The sequence below is a fragment of the Pelodiscus sinensis genome, chromosome 13 (assembly GCF_049634645.1).
Source record: "Pelodiscus sinensis isolate JC-2024 chromosome 13, ASM4963464v1, whole genome shotgun sequence".
NCBI lineage: Eukaryota > Metazoa > Chordata > Testudines > Trionychidae > Pelodiscus > Pelodiscus sinensis.
The window spans coordinates 45,065,592-45,079,408 of record NC_134723.1 but is presented as its reverse complement, the minus strand read 5'-3'; positions in this window follow the sequence as shown (position 1 = coordinate 45,079,408).

Sequence of the window (13,817 nt, the reverse complement as noted above, 5' to 3'; positions counted from 1 at the left end):
ACACACACACACACACACACACACACACACACACACACTTATTTGAAAAAACAACAGCCCCTCTCTGGATTTTTCAGACACTCTCACGGTTATTTTGAAGCCTGACTCCTAAGTTTGGAGCACTTGGGTTTGAAATTCACCCCAGTGCCCCTTGACTGACACAGGACCCTTCACAAGAGAAAAGCTGGCGTTTTGGCTGGTCCTTTTCAGCATTCTTCTTTGTGAAAGTTGCAATCAAGTCTGTCTCGCTATGTCACTCGATACTCACATTGTGCGAAGCCTGCTCAGTTTACCTGAATCTTCCTCTTTACGAGCCTTGCCAATTATGGTAAGGGCTTCTCCCCTTGTGAAGCTGATATTTAGCTCTGCAGCACAGCTGTGTGAGCTGAGCAGGAGCTGGTGGGAAGCTCTGCAAAGTCAATCAGTGCCACTTCTTAATCAGTAGGGGATTCACTCCTTGTTGCATGACAATATAGGTTCTCACATGGCTCCTGCCAGGCTGGGGAACAAGAAAATGGGAATTGAAAGCAAGGCATCTGCACAGCAGCAGAGCACAGAGAAGCCATAAGCAATGATCTAGTCCGTCATGCAATTGAGTGCCAGTGAGTCCCGAGTTCTGACACTGATGCCCAGTGTGGCCTTGGTCACCTCACCTTCACATCTCGGCCTCAGTTTCTTTGATTGTTAAAAGTGCTCCGCTGTTCAGCAGAAGGTTTTGTTGCCGCTCTAATACTTCCCTAGACATGGCGTATTTGCTTGATCCTTTGCACACAACTAAAACATTATAAAAATAGACGTGTCCTGGATACTTGTGTTGATCTCGGACTAAAATGTTCAAACAATGCTACGTAAAATATAAGAACCAAACTTCAGATTAACTTGGGGAAAAAAGGGCTGGAACATGTTTGCATAGGGTTAATCCAGCCCTGTGGAAGGACAGCGCATTGAATACCAAGCAAGAACTGAAAAACAGCAAGGCGGGGGGGGGTGAACGGGAAGGGGTATTGTCAGTTCCTGCAAAGGCCTAGATCCCACAGTTAATTACACCCAGGGATGCTGAGCAAATTAACTCCTGATTAGCACTGAGCATAATTAAAATAAATAGCAGGGATGGAAAAGGAATGCTGCTTATCTTATAGATCCTTTTGCTAAACATCACAGGTATCTGAGTAACCTTTGCTTCATTTCTCAAGGTACTTAGCTCCCTGCACTCTGGTGAGTGGAGTTAAGCCACCCAGGCAGATCTGGTTTCCCCACTGCTGTGCTGGAATAGCAGAGCTATTCATGTGCATCCACAAAAAGGCAGCAGGGCCTCATTTCTCCCTCCCTGTCACTGGGAGGCATTGCGGTCCATGGCGTTGTAATGGTGCAGAGAGCGGAGGAAGGGAGGTCAAAAGCAGGCTGGGGGGGGGACCAGTGTTATGGTCCGGGCTGTGCTGAGGGGTGGCCACCTCCAGCCCTGCCCCTTTTGCCCGAGGGCCCCCCCCTTTCGGAAGCATGGAGCTGCCCGTTTGGGCTCGCTTGTCTCCCTCCAAGCGCAGAGTTAAACCCAACCTGGGCTGACTCAGCCTGCTGAGGTAGCACAAGGCCCCTCCCCCGGTGGCGGCTGCCAGAAAGCTCTGCGCTCTACAAAAGAGACATTGTGTTTGGGGGCCCGATCCTGCCAGGGGTTCCCCCTTCCCCCCCATTGGGCAGAGAAGGTGCTTCGGCTTTGTTGGCCCTTCCTGTCTTTCCAGGAATTCAAGCACACGTCATGGTGCCCGGCAGCCTTTGGTGTAGGGTTGCCAGATGGTTTAACCCCAAAATATCGAACACTTCCCTCCTGCCTCCCTCCCCCCCCAAAAAAAACACTGGGGAAAAAATTCTGTTGCGCAGAAAATTGTTGAGCAAAAAAAAAAAAAAAGGACCCCAAGAGTTATTAAGCAAAAAAATACATAAATAAATTAAATAAAACAGTACGGTTGCTAGGTGTCTGGTATTTTCGCCTCCAGGCAGGGGAAAAAAAAGAAAATACCAGACATTTTAGGTGTCCGGTATTTTCTGAATTTTTTTACCGGACAGGAGGCAGAAACACCGGACAGTCTGGGTCAATACCAGACACCTGGCAACCCTACTTCGGTGCTGCTGGCTGGCTGCCTATGCAGACAATGAATATGCCAACTCTCAGCCGCAGGATGGTCCAGCAGCAAAGACAGAGAGGGGGAGCCTCAGACAAAAACTTCCCCTGGATTATCGCCACAGGCGAACTGCTGGCAAGAGGAAGTCCCTGGTTTTGCACTTCCTTTGTGGTCACGTGTGCGTTGTCTGCAGGGCAACTTCCGCACATGTGTTGCTGCGTACAGAACCCTCACACGCGCGGTGGTTGAAAGCAGCACGACCGTGCTTACACGGTTCCCCTTGGTTACTGCAACGGGAGCCCACAAGGCAAGCCGCGTTATTCTCCCAGTCTGCGGGAGAAGTTGAGAATGCTCATGCAACTTTGGGCCTTTCATCATAGGCCATGTAAAGTAAACGGCAAGTGCAAACTCTTAGGTACAGCGGGAAACGAACAGCGCTCCGGCAAAGATCACCTAAGCATGTGCTCTAAAAAAACGAGTAGTCCTGTAGCACCATAGGGCACCTCTAGACTATGTTCTTTTTTCAAAAGGAGATATGCAAATTCAACACTAATTTGCATATCATCTTCCAATCGCTTTTTCAAAAGCGTTTTTTTTTCAAAAGTGAAAGCAGTTTAGACGGGGGAGGGGTTTGAAAGAACCCCCCCTTTTCCAAAAGAACCCCGTACACCTCATTTTTTAAGGATGAAGGGTTCTTTTGAAAAAGGGGGGGTTCTTTTGCAAACCCCCCATCTAAACTGCTTTCACTTTTGAAAAAAACCGCTTTTGAAAAAGTGATTGGAAGAAGATATGCAAATTAGTGTGGAATTTACATATCTCCTTTCAAAAAAACAACGTAGTCTAGAAGTACCCTTAGAGACTAACAAATATGTATATATATAGTATCACAGGCTTTCATGGGCAAAACCCACTTGCTAGTCTCTAAGGGCATGTCTACACTAGGAAATTATTTTGCAATAACTATATTCAAAATAATTACTCCCGACGTAACTATTTCAAAATAAGCTTGTTCCCTAAGGAAAACAGGAGGACAGATTTCTAAACAACCAGCTTGTTATTTCAAAATAAGGGGCTTGGTAGCGTGGTTGCGCCACTTGTTATTTCGAAATAAGGGGGTTTATTTTGAAATAACTCTCTGGTATAGACCAGGGTTAAGGTGCTACAGGACGGCTCCTTGGTTTTTTTTAAGTTACAGACTTAACACAGCTCCCCCTCTGAGACTCGTAAGCATGGGCTCCTGGTTTTTAAGCTGTTTGCGGCCCCCAGCCTAGGTGTTTGCTTTTCACGGGTTCATGTAACACTTAACTCCGCATACACCTCCAGGGGAAGGAAAGAGGCAGCATCCAGCCAGCCCAGCAGCCGTTTCCCTGCACGCACGTAGCAGCGGCTCCATTGGTAACACACGGGATGTGACGTTCAAGGAGGCGAGAACCGCAGAACTGGCTGTCAGACCCAGCTGCTGATTCCTGGCTGGCGTCAGTTAGACGGCAGTGTTCCTCCTCTGCCACAGGCCCTCTTTGGGAAAGCCACTAGCAGGCCCGCGCCGCTTTGTATACCTAATGAGTCCATAGCCATAGAGCCTCGTGTCTCCCATTGGCTGGAAACGGTGAACGGGAGCCAATGGGAGCTGCACGGCTCCGAGGCTATGGCCTCTGCTAGCGGGCCCACAGCCCGCCTGGAGACACGCTGAGTGAGAGGACTATTTCTGGCCACCTGATGGCTGGCAGCCCAGGATTGCCAGAGCCCCGCATGCCACAGGCCTGGCTCACCGCACCCACCCAGATCTGACGTACCCTGTATGCCAACGCTTGTGCCGAAAGGCCAGGTAGGGCCCTTGCATGTTGTAGGCTCAGCGTCCGTGGCCACTAATTATCTAGTCTGGGGCCTCCAGTGTAGCGCGGGCCACCAACCCCACCCAGCCCCCGACTGCCGAGGCCCGAGGGACGTATCCCAGCCCCCAAGAGACTAGCCGCTCATGGCTGCAGGCCGAGCGCCGAAAGGGAACCAAGTGCAGCCGCACCCCAGGCCCAGCAGTGCCGGGGAAATGATTCAGTGAGACACACCCAGCGACATGCTGCAGAGAAAGGGCAACTCCTCTCTCCTCCCAACCCCCGCCCTGTGAGCTCCTGCCCCGTGGCCATGCTCCCCTGCCTTGTGGGGGTGCACAAGGGCCCCTCTCCTCTGTCGCATTCCTTTCTGCTCCACAAGGAGAATCCCCCAGCGGCATAAGACCAGCATGGTGGCTGCTGTGCTTTCCATGAGCACTGAGCTCAGGCACCAGCTCTCCATCTGCTGGACCCACCCCCGAGGCAGATAGGCGACTGGGCCCCTGGACTAGAGAGATTCCTGCCTGTGTAACAATACACAATTTTCTGTAGCCATATCGGAAGGCCGAAAGCCTTCCTCTGCAGCCAGACTGAAGAGCAGCAGCATTCGCTGTAAAGCTTTGAGCCACAGCCTCACATTCCATCCAAATTGCCCGAAAACAGTGTCACACCAGGCGGTGCCGAAGAAGCCCCTGTCCTAACGGCCCCCACTGTCACCAGATAAAGAAACAGATCTCAAGATGGGCAGAGAAAACTTCGTTTGACAGCATTTCATCTGGCAAGAAACTGTTTAACAACAGCTGAGGTTGTGGAACCCTCCTTCTATGATTATGGTCCTCGTTTCCCTATTGTTTGTCTGTCTGATCTCTGTCTGGTTTTTAATTGTTTCTGTCTCCTGTATAATTAATTTTGCTAGATGCAAATCAAATAAGAGGGTGAGGGTGTGATTGGATAGGTAATGCATTACAGTACAGATTGGTTAGGTAATTCATCACAGTATGTTATGATTGCAAAATGCTCCACTTAGGAAGGAACAATCAGTTTCACACACACAGAATGGGAAGCGACCGTCTAGGAAGGAGTCTGGCAGAAAGGGATCTAGGGGTTATAGTGGACCACAAGCTAAATATGAGTCAACAGTGTGATGCTGTTGCAAAAAAAGCAAACATGATTCTGGGAGGCATTAACAGGAGTGTTGTGAGCAAGACACGAGAAGTCATTCTTCCGCTCTACTCTGCACTGGTTAGGCCTCAGTTGGAGTATTGAGTCCAGTTCTGGGCACCGCATTTCAAGAAAGGTGTGGAGAAACTGGAGAGGGTCCAGAGAAGAGCAACGAGAATGATTAAAGGTCTAGAGAACATGGCCTATGAAGGAAGGCTGAAGGAATTGGGTTTGTTTAGTTTAGAAAAGAGAAGATTGCGGGGGGACATGATAGTCGTTTTCAGGTATCTAAAAGGGTGTCATAAGGAGGAGGGAGAAAACTTGTTCATCTTGGCCTCTGAGGATAGAACAAGGAGCAATGGGCTTAAATTGCAGCAAGGGAGGTTTAGGTTGGACATTAGGAAAAAGTTCCTAACTGTCAGGGTAGCTAACCACTCGAATAAATTGCCCAGGGAAGTTGTGGAATCTCCATCTGTGGAGATATTTAAGAGTAGGTTAGATAAATGTCTATCAGGGATGGTCTAGACAGTATTTGGTCCTGCCATGGGGGGAGGGGACTGGACTCAATGACCTCTCGAGGTCCCTTCCAGTCCTAGTATTCTATGATTCTATGATCCGTACTACATACCAGCCAACCACATCCTTTCTTAGTTTTTCCTTCTTCATATATTAAAAAAACCAAAACTTTTTCCATTTCCGTGGCTTGAGCTAATTCACCTTGATGTGTAGCAATTTTCTCTTTATTCCTACATTTTCTGATCTCCAGGAAGTAGCTTTCTTTGCTTATCCATCCCTTTCCCATTCTCTCTTGGCTTTACTTACTTCTACAGATAGACAGCTTGGGCTGGACACTTCCCTGACAAGCTTTTTGCTCAGGATGCAAACGGCAGATAGTTTTGAGCTAAAGAAATGCCAAGTCTCTTCAACTTTTAAGTCGTTGAGCTCCTTCAGTCCAGCTGACGTCTTTAACTAATTCCCGTTAGTTCCCAAAGTCGGTCTTCTTGGAATCAGAACCATGTGGTGAACCGGTTTGGATGATTCTTCCATTTAATTTAAACGGAGTCAGTTTGTGATCACTCAATCCACAGTTATTTCCTGCCTCCGGCTCTTCTTCCAAACCCACGTCTAACGTGCATCACCCCTTTCAGTCATGATTCGACAAAGAAAATATCCAGGAAGAACTGGGCCCTGTCAATATTCGTAGGATTTACTCTCCACCCTGTCGCTGGGAGGCTAAAGGCTCCCATGATGACACCGTTCCCAATAGTATTTCTCTAATAATAGAAAAGAGACCTCTATCCATCTCCAAGTCCCACCCGGGTGAGGGGAGGTATCTGTAGCAGGTCCATAATGCTGGCCCAGTGCAGAATGCTATTCCACCATGGTTCTGGACTCCCATACTAGCCTGACCCCCACCACTCTGGCACCACATTTTTGGGCTTCCCTCAATGATATTTCAAGCTCAATGGTAGTCTGGAGAGTTTCTGTATCTCCAGCAAATACAGACACTTGAAAGCCACATGATTCACGGTGATCAGTGTATGAGTGTAGCACGGTTGTCTAGAGATCAGGGCCACTGGATTGAGAGTCCAAAGTGAGTTACATTCCCAGCTCTGCCACTGATCCTAAGGTGCCCTTGGTCGTGTCCTTGTCCTGCTCCCTGCCTCAGTTTCCCTTCTCACAATTTGTCTCTTGTCTCTTTAGCCCTTCATTTTCATTTGGGGTCTTGAGGAGCTATCCTAATAAAGATGAATAGTGACATGTCTACATCTCTGGCTTTGCTTTAGCTACAGGAAGAAGTAGCTACTTGTCCCAAAAGCCCTAAGACACTGGCTCCGTTGCTGGGAGAGGCCAGAATGAGAGACGAAATAGAAGGTTTCAGACCCGTTTTATATTAAACACCCTGGCTGCGTTTAGACTGGCATGATTTTGCGGAAATATTTTTAACGGAAAAGTTTTTCCGTTAGAAGTATTTCCACAAAAGAGCATCTAGATTGGCAAGTGCCTTTGCGCAAAAGATTTGCTTTTGCGCAAAAGCATCTGTGCGCAGTATAGACGTGGTTTTGCGCCAGAAAGCTCCGGTGGCCATTTTTGCCATTGGGGCTTTCTTACGCAAAAAATTCTTGTCCCTGTCTACTCTGGCCCTCTTGCGCAAGAACACTTGCTCAGGAGGGCTTTTTCCCGAGCGGGAGCGTCAGACTTCTTGCGCAAGAACACTGACAATCTTACATTAGATCGTCAGTGCTCTTGTGCAAATTCTCGTGGCCAGTTTAGACAGCTGGCAAGATTTTGCGCAAAAGAGGCCTCTTTTGCGCAAAATCTTGCCAGTCTAGACGCACCCCCTGAGTTTCTCTCGGTCTGCTTCTCTGGTACAATTAAAGCCCTGAGATGTAGCTTGCCGATTCAAGCTGCCTGTCTGACGGCAATAAAAAACAAATCATCAATATGAGTCATTTCTGCTGCGATTCCCTCTCCCTCCCCACTGGCCTTCACACGGGAACACACAACCCATATGGTGAGAACTCCAGGCCATTTTACGAGATAAAGTCCAGATAAGGCTTGCTCAGAAAACAGCCTCGGCCATTAAGATTTAGCTTCACTACCCCTCATCCAACGTTAAACAGAAACTTTCGAGGCAACGCAATGTCTGGCAGCTCTTGGCCTGACGCGGCTGCCAGCACCGTGCAAGAAACCCGTTTCACACGGAGGGAGAGGTCTCTGCGCAAAGCCACTTCCTCGCGGAATGTACACAAACGTCACTCTGCTCACCCGCGTGCAATTCAACAGGCCCCCGGCTTGGTATTCAGGCCGTGTTTATTTTCCCATTTGCTAACAAAGTGGATTTTAATAAAACACGACACTGGAGGGATCCAGGCTGCTCCAGACAGGCTGGACGTTTCAATCCTTTGCATGACTTACGGCCTGTCACAGGCGTGGGCAATAAAACGGCGGCAGTGCAGCTGGCGTCACCCCGGGTGGGCCACTGTATTTCCCTGCACCTCCGCAGGTACGGGCGATCGCAGCTCCCGTTGGCCAGGAATAGCGATCTGAGGCAAATGCGGAGATGCAGGGAAATATGATGGCGTGGGGGGGTCTGCCATGGACTAAGCCTGGCAGACCAGATTCGGCCTGCAGGCCGGTATTTTCCCACCCTGGTGGACTCGAAGTCAAGGATGGGTCTGCTCAAATCTATCAATTATTTCGGTCAGGGAATGACCATGGATGGTCAGTGAAGGCTGGTGGGGCCTTCACTGGCCCCGCCCCTTCTGCTGAGGCCCCACCCCCGACAGGAGCCAAGCCGCCTCTCCACCTCCACCCCCATGAGGAGGTGGGGCAGCACATTGCATGCCCCCTGCCACAACAGGGAGGGGAGGTGCGTGGGTGGGCACTCCCACCCCATCCTCCCCAGCCCTGGAGCGGAGAGGGGGGGCAGGCATGGTGGACAGCAAGACTCCGCCCCCAGAATGCCTACACTAGGCGTTCTGGGGGCGGAGTCTGGGCAGGGCCAAGCTGGCAGTTTGAGAAGGCAAAGCCTTCCCTTGCCTATGATACCCGCCACCCCTGGAAATGACCATGCAAAATGCAAACCAGCCCCAGAGTTGTGAAACGTGTGGGAAGTAATACACAACGAATCAGCTCCCATGGCCCGTATTATAATGGTCCTGGCCACAAATGCACCGGGAGGACAGTGGGAGATTTGGATCAGACCTTCTACCACGAAAGGCTCCATTCCTGGATGCTAGGAATATGGTGCTGGGTCAGAGAAAAGGCTGTCTGGCTTCTAACTGAGCTACTGTAACTCAGAGAGAGCAAGGAGGTGGTGGGCAAAAGGGTGGAAAAGACAGCAGCTCCTTCACAGTGTGCGAGAAATGCAGCTGCAGGCCACAGTATTGGAAGAAAGACAGAGGGCACAGAGAGGGGCCAGTCCAAAAAAAGCCTCTTGAAACTGAAAGGCTTGTGGTTTAGGTTGACAGGAAACATCAGTGTGTGAACTATGACAGAAGCAACGCTGCAAATAGCAGTTTGACGATCACAGCTGATTTGATCATGTTCCTCAGACTTTTGTTTTCATTCGCATGAAAACTGGCTTATCATTGGACCGTGACCTCTCAATAACCCAGCTGCCCATCACATCCCTGCCATAGCTTCTTTCGCTTTGACTCCGAAAAGGCTCGCAGGCCCCGTCGGGCTTCACGGGGTCCTCGCTGTTGAAAACAAAAACGAAGCGCGAAAAGAATTTTCTGATCACGCACCTGCCAATAGTTGCGATTGCACAGCCACATCCTCCTGTTTTCACATAGTTTCCCTCACTTGCTGCACTGGAAAAAGGCCCATGGAGAGAAAGCGGCTGGCTGAGCATACCGAAGAAACATGAAAATCGACACCACGCAACGTGTACAAGGGAACAAACAAACAAACAAACAAAAATGAAAATGGCTTTCTTTTTAACCCCGATCTCTAAGTTACAGCCATCTTTGGCGTAACTTGTACGAAACATCGATAAAAATCTTTCGACGCGAATGTTCCATGTGCTCAGAGATGAGAACAGCAACACGAACTTTCTCAAGGGAAGGTTTTAAAAATCGTAATGAACGATGTGTAACATATCACTTTGTAGCCGAAAACACAGAACAGTGTCCTTAGGACACCTCGTTAGAGCAAAACAAGCTCAAGATGTTTATTTTCAAAGGGACCCGCTGCTTAATGAAACAAACCATGTCTGGTTAAGACAGACGATTTGTTAAAACATCGTAAAATCACTAGCTGGATAAACATGCCACAAGCTCTTCATCTGCTTATAGCAAAATCGGAGTGACCTCATCTGTAGGGAATGGCCTCATTGTCACAGGCCGCTCAGAATTTGATTAATTAGTTAATTTTTGCTTTCCCTCATGGGTGAAGGCCCAGCTGGGGAAGGCAAGCCCCAGCCCCGCCCCTTCTGCCTGAGGCCCCACCCCTAATGTCAAGCCACGCCCACCAGCCCAATCCGGGAGGGCTGGAGCTGTCATGCTGCGGCCTCGGCCCCAGCCCTCCTCAGTGGCCAGGAAGCTGGGCTGCCATGCTGTGGCCCCAGGCCTGTAGGCCATTTTGGGAAGGCGGTGCCTTCCCTTGCCTACAATACCGGACGCCCCTGCTTTCCCCGAGTAATCGGGTTTGCCGCAGTGAAGAATACACCACAGTGAATAATAAAGAGGCTGAGACCAGCCGCACTAACCGTGCAAAACCCGACTCTCCCACCTACAACATGGAGCCGTGTGACGGGGCAGGGCTACCCCGCACGGGAGTTCCCCCCGCCCAACTGGCCGAGCAGGCCCCACCCCCATGGCCCTGCTGGGCATGCTCAAAAGAGAGGCCAGGGATAAAAGCCCACGGAGCCAGCCACTCTGCGGGGGGACACCAGAGGGGAAGGAGCTCAGGTAGGAGCCACAGCCCCAGCGCCGGACCAGGAGGCCCTCGGACCGGACTGGGCCGGGCCTGATGAGCGGTAAGACGGGAATGGAGCAGAACTCTCGTCGTAGCAGGAAGTAGCAGGATTGTCCCCCAGAGCCTTGGCGTGTTCCGGCAGGTATCCCAGCCGAGCTGATACCCCAGTAGAGGGGCATGTGCTTTTGAGCAGGTCACAGGGCCATAAATACCCCAGTAGAGGGGCATGTGCTTTTGACCAGGTCACAGGGCCATAAATACCCCAGTAGAGCAGCATATACTTTTGACCAGGCTGTAAATACTCCAGGAGAGGAGAAGGTACTTTTGGGCTTGGCGTTGGGGCTGTATATTCCCGGGTAGAGGGACATTGGGTATAAAACAGCCCGCCGGAGGTGTTTGCCTCCAGAGAGAGAAAGCCTTGCACTAGGCACTAGAGACACTTGTACCATCGAGGCGGGAGCACGCCCCTTGACAAGTCTGAATATTTTGCTAGGCATCACGTTTGCTTTATGCCACTTGGCTTCCTAATATTCTCGTGTCCACGAAGAAGAAAAATGCAAACCAGATATTATGGTCCAACATTTCTAATGGCTCCGATCCGGCTTCTCATTTTGCCTCACCAAAAGTCCTTGAATTGGTGTTTTTGCCAAGGCACAGGCACAAGCGTTAGTATGTGCAAAATGGACACACAGGCCAGACGCCACCTCTTGCTTGTGATGAGCAAAATGGGAGTTTACATTGGAAGATTTGGACCAAATTTTCTGAGCTGCCGATGCCTTTTTTCCTCTTCTTTGAACATCTGTTCCTGAAATTTCTGCTTCCTCTCTCAGTTTGATTTCTTATTCTTTCAGGAACCTACCCCACAAATACAGAGAGATTCTGTGTCCCTAAACATTCCGAGCAACCTCACCCACGCATCCCACCGCACCCACCCACAGGCGAACAGCACAGGCCCTGTTATTACTAGCTAGAACAACAAACTAAACACAAGTATTATTTTTACTTACATTGGCAGTGCAGAGAGTTACTTTAAGGATCTAACACAGGTTGCATTATAAAGCGCCAGTTTTCAAGCTTAGAAGTTGGTACTTGACAGTTCTGCACATATTAGCCTAATTTGGTAACACATTAGTCAATCACGACGCTGCGGTTTTACTTTAAGGCCAAAAAAACGGTTTGCTGCACAGCGAGGTACTCTGAGAACAAAGTTTTAGGTTTAAAGAAATAACAGATGCTGCATTGTGTCTTGTGCAATGGTGTCATAATACAAATCATAATAATATTAACTATTATTTATACTCCCATAGCCCCTAGGAGGCCCTGTAAGGTTGTCGGACACAATTGTGCTAGGTGCTGTCCAAATAGAGCAAGAAGCCAGCCCCTGCTGGTAATGATGAAGGTATTGATGCCACACAAGAACTTGGATATGAGGAATAAAATCCTACTGAACAAGACATTTGGCTTAAAAGGAAGCATTCGGGACCAGCTATGGCTCATTGGTACATGATCACCCTGCTGCCCCCTGTTCATATATCAGAGGCAAGAATTTGACATGGAGGATTTTCCATTAGGAATTCAAGGCCTCAGTCCTGAAAAGATCCAGTCCTATTGGGGGAGATGCCTTGGACATACCTTCGTTTTCCTTTCTGCCTCAAGCCTGAAGAGATTTCTGGTGTGTGAAGAGCAGGCTGGTGTCAAACCTACGTAGCCTGGGAGCACCCATTTCAATACCGTGCAGCAACCGAGACAGTAAAGATGCCTCAGGTAAGCAGGGCCAGAAACTATAGTCGCAGACATCCAGGGGGTGGGTCAGCTGCCAGGGACTTGCTAGGAGGGAGAGCTGAAGAAGGTGATTGGTGACGCACAGGAAAGTCCAGGGAGTTGTAGAGATCCTTCCTGTCCCACAAGACAGAAAACACGGCGCGTCACCAACTGGGATTGTGGGTTGTCAAGCCTAGTGGTTGGAGCTGGAGTTAGGCCTCGTGGTCAGGGCTGAAGTCAGGGAGGCAACAGGGAAGCAGGGCTGGAGCCGATGGGGCAAGAATGGCCGGGGACAAGGCAGGGACAGGAGCAACCACAGCAGCAGGTGTGACCACTGGGCAGCCAGAGATGGGTTGTTGCTATCGGGCGTAACTGCAGGTGTGGTCAGTGAAGTGGGGTGGCCAGTCATGAGACTCCTGAGGGAGCTGGTGAACTGTGTGCTACAGCTGATGTACAGCTGAAAGTGTGTGACACATTGGGCCATGCCCCAGAGGTGATGGGTTGCACGGATAGGACAGTCTGCATCTCAGAAGTCTATAGGGGGCAACCTGCCTTCTAATTTTTTCCATCAGTGTGTGGAATAAGTTTTGTTACGTGCACTGGGACATGTGGGGATGTGCACCACCCATCAGAACACATGCTGCTAATCAGCTTGGCGGCACCTGAATCTCTCTTAGGTGGCCGCACGTGCACTTGACTTACAGGGAACACTAGTATGGGGGAATCTGCTCCTGGCTAGAAAGCTATCAAACGAGCCTTAGAAGGGGAGGATGTTAAGGAAACTAATGCAGCACAGAGTCAGTGTTGCACACAAACTGAATGAAAGTGGCAAAGCATGTGAAAGGACATTTTCCAGTTGCTTATACACTAAGGCCTTGTCTACACTAGCATGTTTTGATGACAAAACTGTGAGAGCATTTAGACTACCATGTGACTTTTGTTGGGAAAAATGCCCAGTTTTGGCAACAAAAAACTTCCAGCCCTGAGAAGTTTTGTCTTTTGTCTTTTCCCCTCCCTTTATTGTTGTCAAAGAGACAATGTGGACTCAGCTGCTTCCACTAGTATCCTACAGTGTCTGTCCTGCTGGCTCTGCTCAGTGTTTTGGGATCTCTGCTGCCCTGCAGGCCTGCCTCCTCCCCTTCAAAGCCCTGGAAAGTGTCTGACAGCGGAGGGAGCTGCTGCCTTTGGGGAAGAAACAAAGAGCAAATCATTGCACTGCTCTTGTTCTGCCCTGCTAGGAACACAGCGGCCAGGCAGGCTGCCGCTGTAGGGGGCGGGCTGGCGAGACGCCAGTGCTGTTTTGATATTCTTCAGCACAGAGCACTCCCAGAGCTACAAGGGAATCCCAAGAAGCACAGGGATCAGCTCCACCTTCCCACAACACTGCCCTGTGGAGTGCTCACCCACAATGCTACATTGAAACCACCAAGCCTTGTTTTTCAGGTACTGGTAAGTCCGGATTGCAGGCACTCGCCTGCATATGGGGTGCTGTGCTAACACACCCCAGCAGGGAGGTCTGAACCAGCCT